The sequence below is a fragment of the Lactuca serriola genome, chromosome 5 (genome assembly GCF_051521515.1).
Source record: "Lactuca serriola cultivar US96UC23 chromosome 5, Lser_US96UC23_V15, whole genome shotgun sequence".
NCBI lineage: Eukaryota > Viridiplantae > Streptophyta > Magnoliopsida > Asterales > Asteraceae > Lactuca > Lactuca serriola.
In genome coordinates this window covers 306321794-306330661 of record NC_136412.1, presented here as the reverse complement: position 1 = coordinate 306330661, position 8868 = coordinate 306321794, and positions in this window count along the sequence as shown.

The window sequence follows — 8868 nt, the reverse complement described above, 5'->3', positions numbered from 1 at the left end:
TTTCTATAGCTGACGAGCGAGCGGTGTATGCTACGGATGTGATTCGAGGATGTATACTTGAGATCTTTGGTGTGGAGTTCCCTATAGATCTAGTCCCAATTGCGATGGGGGACGTATGTGTCACAGTGGGCATGGATTGGTTGAGCCGATTTGGAGCTGTTATAGACTGCGAGCATCAGTTGGTGACGATACGATACCCTAGTGGGGGAGTACTTACGGTGTACGGCGAGGGTACCCGAAGTGGGTCAGCGTTTTGTTCGGCTGCCAGAGCGAGACAGAGTTTGCAGCAGGGTTGCAGTGGGTTCATAGCCTATGTGATGGACACACAAGTGGCCGTTGAGAGGCCATGTTCGATTGATGAGGTTCCGATAGTGTGCGAGTTCCCGAATGTTTTTTCCGAGGAATTGTCAGGGTGTGCCTCCCGAGAGACAAGTAGAGTTCCATATCGATTTGGTTCCGGGAGCAGCACCTATCGCCAAGGCGCCTTATCGTCTTGCACCACCAGAGATGCAGGAGTTATCCTCGCAGCTTCAGGAGCTGTTGGGGAAGGGGTTCATTAGACAGAGTAGGTCACCTTGGGGAGCGCCGATCCTTTTTGTCAAGAAAAAGGATGGTTCACACCGTATGTGCATTGATTACCGAGAGTTGAACAAGTTGACGGTCAAGAACCGTTATCTGTTACTGAGGATCAACGATCTGTTCGATTAGTTGCAGGGGGCGTCTTGGTTCTCCAAGATAGACTAGAGGTCAGGATATCATCAGATGAGGGTTCGGGATGAAGATATCCGGAAGACGGCGTTCAGAACTCGTTATGGGCATTACGAGTTCGTGGTGATGCCTTTTAGGCTCACCAATGCACCGACAGGGTTCATGGATCTCATGAACAGGGTGTGCAGGCCGATGCTGGATCGGTCGGTGATCGTGTTCATTGATGATATTTTGGTGTATTCGAGATCTAGAGAGCAGCACGAGGAGCATCTAAGAGAGATTTTCGGGGTATTGAGATTGGAGAGGCTTTTCGCCAAATTCACTAAGTGTGATTTTTGGTTACGATAGGTCCAGTTCTTAGGACACCTCGTTAACCAGGATGGGATATTGGTCGATCCGGCCAAGATTGAGGCGGTTATGAGATGGGAGGTGCCGAGATCGCCCATCGATATTAGAAGCTTTCTAGGGTTGGCCGACTATTATCGGAGATTTATCAGGGATTTCTCCAAGATAGTCGTGCCTCTCACCAGGTTGACCCGGAAGGGTGTTGCTTTTTCATGGGGTCCGGAGCTGCAGACCTCGTTTGAGACACTTCGCCAGAGATTGTGCGAAGCCCCGGTGCTAGCCCTCCCGGAAGGGATGGAGGATTTTGTAGTGTATTGTGACGCATCGATATCGGGGTTGGGTGCAGTACTTATGCAGATGGGGCATGTAATAGCGTATGCGTCGAGGCAGCTGAAGCCTCATGAGACGAGGTACCCCACCCACGATTTGGAGTTAGGGGCAGTGGTGTTCGCCCTCAAGATCTGGCGTCACTATTTGTATGGGGTTCGGTGTACCATTTACACGGACCACAAGAGTTTGAAGTATTTGATGGACCAGCCCAATCTAAATATGTGGCAGAGAATATGGCTAGATGTAGTAAAGGATTATGATTGTGAGATCCTGTACCACCTAGGCAAGGCTAATGTTGTAGCTGACGCCCTGAGCCGTAAGGCGGAGAGTGCCCCGATTCGGAATATTTGTATGTGGTTGAAAGTGATGACTCCGGTGTTGGACACCATTCGGGAGGCCCAGGCAGAGGCTGTGGAACCAGAGAACCGGAAGAGGGAGCGAGTGATCGGCAGGTGCCGAAGTTCATTACTGATGGTCGTGGGCTGATGATCCTTCAGGGTCGGATTTGGGTGCCGTATACAGGCAGAGCGCGCACCATCTTGATGGAGGAGGCGCATAAGTCGAGATTTTCGATCCATCCCGTGGCCACTAAGATGTATTTGGATTTGAAGAAGGATTATTGGTGGCCATGTATGAAGAGGGATGTAGCATGGTTTGTGGAGAGGTGTTTAACCTGTCGCAGGGTTAAGGCCGAGAACCAGTGGCCGCATGGCCTTTTGCAGCCACTTGAGGTTCCCCAATGGAAGTGGGAACATATTTCTATGGATTTCATCACCAAGTTGCCGAGTACCGCGAGGGGTGTTGACGCAATTTGGGTGATCGTCGACTGACTGACGAAGAGCGCTCATTTCCTTGCTATCAGTGAGAGCTCTTCTGTTGAGAGACTGGCAGAGCTGTATGTGAGGGAGGTGGTATCGCGGCATGGAGTGCCGATCTCGATTGTATCAGATCGGGATGTACGTTTTACTTCCAGGTTCTGGAAGAAGTTCCACGAGGAGTTGGGTATGAGGCTGCATTTCAGTACCGCTTACCACCCGCAAATGGACAGACAGAGTGAGCGGACAATTCAGACGCTCAAAGACATGCTTCGGGCATGTGTGTTGGACTTCGGAGGGAGTTGGGACACGTATCTGTCTTTGGCTGCATTTTCTTTTAACAATAGCCACCATTCGAGCATTGGTGTACCTCCCTTTGAGTTGTTGTATGGGAGGAGGTGTCGGACTCCCATCTGTTGGGGAGAGGTAGGAAAATGAGTGATGGGAAGCACTAAGATAGTGCTTCAGAGGACAGAGCAAATACATTAGGTCAGGCAGAGATTTTTGACAACTCAGAGTCGCCAGAAAAGTTACGCGGATAGGCGATGATCCGAGCTCGAGTTTCAGGTCAGGCATTTTGTACTCCTGAAAGTGTCTCCTTGGAAAGGAGTGATTCGATTTAGAAAGAGGGGCAAGCTGGGGCCCTGATATATTAGGTCGTTTAAGGTGATCGCGAGGGTGGGCAGAGTAGCATATCGTTTCGAGGTACCTGCGGAGTTGAGCCAGATTCATGATACCTTCCACGTGTCTCAGCTGAGGAAGTGTATAGCCGACGAGTCGACAATGGTACCGTTGGAGGATATCCAGGTGGATGCGAGTCTGAATTATTTTGAGAGGCCGATCACAATCTTGGATCGGAAGATCAAGGTTCTGAGGAACAAGAAGGTGCCCCTGGTTTAGGTCCAGTGGCAACATCGTAGGGGGTCCGAGCTAACTTGAGAGCCAGAGTCGGAAATATGGGAGCAATATCCGGAGTTGTTTTCAGCATGAGACTTCGAGGACGAAGTCTGGTTCTAGTGGGGGAGAATTGTAACATCCTGAAATTCAGGTAAAGCCATTTAACCCTTCTCCTTTCCCAAGTTGTCAAACCAAGTCCCTTAAGGGAAATATTAGGCTTGTGAGTACCATGCGCATACTTGTGCGCTTATTTTGGACGTGGACTCGCCTGGGTATGCTGGGCATACCCAAGGTTACGCTGGGCGTAGCGAGCCCAGGTGTAAACCCTAATTTGGGGCTTGTGCACTCTAAAAGGAATTCTATGGCATGGACCTCATCCTCCATTCCAGAGAGTGAAACCCTAAAAGAGTGCTCTCCTTCGTTTCTAGCTAGAGTATTGGTATTCTAAACTACTAAGTGTCATTTCAAGGTGGTGGAAGAGAAGAGAAGGCTATTTTGGAGGCTAGAAGCTTATGGGAAAGATTAGATATGAGCTTCTCAGAGATTGGAGCTTCTTCCTGAGGTAAAAAGCTCAAATCTTGTCTTGTTATTTGTGTTGTGTGCTTCTTGGACCAATTTCTAGGGTTTTTGGTCCCAAGATGGAGACTTTATGAGAAAATGGTCTCCATTGGCCTAGATCTGTCATATTTCAGGACTATAAGTGTTTTGTACTCATAAAAATGCAATCTTTGAAATAAATATGATACCATGCATGAGATCTAGACCTTTGGAGGAGAAAGGAAAGGTGTTTGAGGGTGAAGGGACCTTTACAGCCATGCAAAGGCTTAAAGGTTCTAACTTTATGGAATAAGAGGTTGTAAGAAAGTCAGATCTGGAAGTTGAAGAATCGTCTTAACCGTTTAAGACCAAAATCTGTGAAATGGCTGAACTGGGACTTACGCTGGGCGTAACTCTCAGTACGCGCAACGTAAGGGGTGGAAGCCCCGATTTTGGTTCGCTGGCGTACGCCCCGCGTATAGAGAAGGTACGCGCCGTGTACTGCCTTCTGTTGACCATCGTTGACTTTTAGGGTTTTGGTGAACCTTTGGACTTTTGGGTCAGGGAGGGGTAAAATGGTCTTTTACCCTTCTGTGGAATTTGTAGAATGGATTTGATCTAGCCTTTGAGAGCCGTTATTTATTTGAGAGTATTGTTATGTGTTTAGGCGGGGGCTAGACCAGTGTGATCGAGTGCGAGACTATCCGAGATACCGAGGTGAGTCTTCTCATTATACTGTACCTGGAAGGGTACATATGTGTGACTGGAAGGCCTTGTATGTTATGAGATATATGTGCTATATGCTAATATGTGATATGTATGTGTTATGCTATGTATGATAAGGACCGGAAGGTTAAAATGATATGGACCGGAAGGTCAAGAGGACATGGACCGGAAGGTCATGAGGTTACGGACCGGAAGGTCGATACGGGTAGGACCAGAAGGTCTACCGGGATTCAGGACAGAAGTCCCCTGAGACACTTGGACCGGAAGGTTCCACAGAGTTATGGCCTGGAAAGGCGTATGTGTTGAATGTGGTATTGTGGGGAACTCGCTAAGCATTTATGCTTACAGTGTTTTGTGATGTGTTTCAGGTACCAGTGATGATCGTGGGAAGGCGCCAGCTTGATCAATACACACTTATGAGGAGTTTTTATGTTATGATCTTGGGATGTGATGTTATGGATTGTTCTGTGATACATTGACATTTTTATAACAATTATGAATGAAAGTGTGTTTCTAAAATTTGAAAAAATGTTTGAAATTTATGTCGTTACATGAATGGTCCACTCATTTACCAGCTCTAACGAAAAATTGTTTTAATCAATCAAGATCATTGTTCTTTGTCCAAATATTACATGAAACTAAAACAATTATGGTGTCACACCCAAAATCGAAATGGCGGAAACGTTCAGGGGTGGATAACATCATGTGTAGTATCACAACAATTGCATTATAGTAATCAAAGTAAACATAACCATTACATTGTAACGTCTGTAGATCCGGGCTAGTCAAATTAGAGGCAATAAGTGTCGAAAATGACTTTTCAGCAAAATATTATTTAGAATAAATAATCTTAACCAAGTTTTAGTATATGTTACAAGGTTTCCGTACATATAAATACCGTCGAAATCCTAGTTATAACGAAGAAGTTATGACCCGTCAATGTTTCGCGACGGAACCGACACAATATCGAGAAACGTAAATAGTGAATTTACGATATAGTGATATTTAGCCTTAGCAATCTAAACGAAAGTCATAGAATATGTTAAACTCAGAGCGTCCATAAAAAGAACGCGCAAATCTGACTTCGTATGAGGAAATTATGATTTTTCGAAGTTTCGGCTCAACAGTGTACAACCCGAAATTCGAATATTAGATCGAACGGTTTTTAGCCGACACAACCTAAACGAGAATCGAAGATCTCGTTAATATTAGCATAACGAGAAAAAGACTGACGAAAACGGACGTTGGATGAAGAAGTTATGAATTTTTAACGGACCAATCGTGTCCCGGCCTGTTAAAAATATAACTTTTAAAATAAAGTCAAAATTAGCCAACGAAGTCTAAACGAAAGTTGTAGATTATGCTCCCGCCTTCGCGTGGATATAAAGAACGTCAAAAACAAAGTTCGTATGCGAGAGTTATGATTTTTAGAAGTCGGAGTGTGAATTTGCGAAGCTGATTGCGAAGTTGATGACATGGCCGAATCTCAGCCGTCCCTTGTTGCCCACGCCTCGCTTCGGATGGGTGACACATGTCCTCGCATATGCCCCGTGTAATCCGAAGATGCCCAGCGTCCGAGTACGCCTCGCGTACCAAGGCTCGTACGCCCATCGGTTTGCTGACTTGTGCGATCCGAAGCTGTCCATGATGCACCACCAAAGCTGCGACACGCATCCACTATGCCCAGCGTACTTCGAGGAGTACGCCCAGTGTTCCGAGGAGGGGCGCCTATAAATAAGTTGCGAAGGCAGCCGGTTTTCTTGCACCATTTCTCATTCTCTCTCTAGTTTCTTTCTCTATTTAGCTCCACAAACCACCCCTAAGCCCTAGGAAAATTACCAAGCACCTAAGGAAGCCCCGAGGCTCCTAGAGTCCTGAGAAAAATGGTCTTTCGGTTTCGAAATGCTGCTCCGAGCAAAGCCCAATTTTCTTTAAAACGCGCTGTAAGTGAGCTACGCTTACGCAATTTTTAATATAGCTTTCAAATAATTATAGTAATGTTATTAGGTCCTTAAAATAATTATTTGGGCTATTATTATGAGTTATATAGAGTGTTGTTTAACGCTTAAATAATAATAATAATAATAGCTAGAGTATTAATTAGTCGCGGTTAACGTTAGACTAAACCCTAGTGGTATTGATACCAGGTTTTATCGAAGGAAATTGTTTTGAGAGTATCGAAGCGTTGTTCGAGTGCTGAGTCACCACCTTTCAAGTGAGTGCATAGTTACTTTCATCTTACACATAGATATGAAGTATTTTATATAAACTACATGATATATGTGCATATTATCTGAATACTTGTTGTCTATGCTGAATGAACATTTTATACATGTTTTAAAAGATTTAAACTGTATACGTATTTTATATATACTAATATGTTGGGTATGACATGGGTAGATGAATGATGAGAGATAAAAGATGATGTGAGTAAACATTGGCAGCTATAGACTTAGTGCCTAATAAACATCGGCAGCTATGGACTTAGTGCCTATTGGACAAACACTAGTAGCTATGGACTTAGTACCTGTTAGGAATTGGTAGTTATGGACTTAGTACCTATTAGATAAACACTGGTAGCTATGGATTTAGTACCCGATGAATAAACTATAGCAGCTATGGAAATAGTGCTTTACGAATGAGCATTGGCAGTTATGAATTTAGTGTCAGTCCTATAACCCTGGAAGCAAGGGACTTCGGAATAAACGAATGCAGGATAGATGACTCTTAGGACATATCCTTAAGAGTAAATAAGATAATGGGGATGGGTAATTGGGTTGATTGTTTAAACATAATAATTATATTATTGTCGGTTGAAAACCCTATGTACTCACCAAGTTTCCCAACCTGACCCACTCAGTTTATTTATATCACATGTGTTGATATGAAGTCACATTCCACTAAGAGATTAAAAAGATGTAGATCACTAGTGTAAATAAATGTAAGTTCTGTTTATGCTTATGTTTCAGTATTGACGATGACATCCCAAATGTTTTAAAACGAATTAAAAATACTTTTCTTCGGAAATGCTTTAATAACGTATTTAACATGTTTTACTAGATCTATTCACAAATCTCACACTCTCCCTCCAGGAGACTCTGGTTGCACTAAATGTTGAGGATTTTACCAGTATCCTGAAGGGCACAATTGAAGAGTTGTCTCACAATCCTGTATTAACTAGTTTACGTGTAGTTCTATATCGTGTTCTCGTACTTGAAAACCGTTTGTATACTTGGTAGAGTATCAATAATTATATTTAAATAATTATTTAGCATTATACTCTTGTTATCCGAATGTAGTAATGAATATCATAAATTTAAGTTATCATAGCTTATATGTTTGCCCATGTATATAGTCTAAATCAGTAAAAACTATGTAATGAATTCCCCAAACTATACCCATTATAGTTTGCCTGAAATGTTATGTACTTGGTTCGTGAATTGTTTTGAAAACTATGCAATTATGAATTCAGTTTGAAAGTATCCCTTATGCTCAGCATGTTACAAAAGGGATAAAATATCTAAGTATTTTATAAAAATGTGGAAGTCATTTGTCTGTATCAATTGCATGAGTTTTAAACTTGTTAAAGTTCTTTTTTTTGGTTCACAAAATCATTTGTGTTTGGCTTGTATTCCCCCCACCCTTTATAACGTTTAAAAGCCATGAAAGTGTAAGGGTATGAACTTACTGTTGGATGTGTGGAATGTCGAACAATGAAACTGGAAATGAAGACCCTCAGGTTGATGTACGCGGCACTCAACGAGATCCTAATCAACAATTAATTACATAATTCTATTTTATTAGCGAAACCATTTATTATAGTGTTGGAAAACAGTTGTTATTGGTTTAGGAATGTTACCTAGACTCGATCGAGGTGGAAAAGTGAGTTCGCGGCCAAGATTCAAGGTGTGAAGGATTTTGCGGCAGTGAAGAGGAGTTTACGGCCGTGAACTGTTTACGGCCATGAACAGCCTCTTGAAGGGTTTACGGCCGTGAAGGGTGTACGACCTTAAACTCAAGAACAATGATGTTGGATTCGGTCAAAACGCGTTTTAGATGCTCCAAAACAACCTCCAAAGGTGATTTTTTGATGATTTTCGGAAGAAATGGGGGTGTTTTGGAGTTTACGGTCGAGAGGTAGAGAGAGAGAGAATGAGAGAGTTTTCGGCCAAGAAAGTTCAAATGAAGGTGGGGATCCTGTATATATAGGCTGGGGGTATGGTCCGTGGTGGGGGGCCTCCTGGCACTGGCCGTAAACGAGTTTACGGCTGTAAATGGGTTTACGGCCGTGAACTCCAGTCAAGTCGTTATCTGTTGTTTTGTTCGAAGGAAAACTCGAAATTTTGCGTGGTTTTGGCCCCGCCTCTTATATAAAGTTCAATCATATAACTAAATGATTTTCCAAACCAAAGGAATCTAACGGGATTCAATAAAATTCAAATTTTATTAACGAAATTTGGCTAATGGTAATGGAAAAAGGTTCGGGTTGTCACATCATCCCTACGTTAGA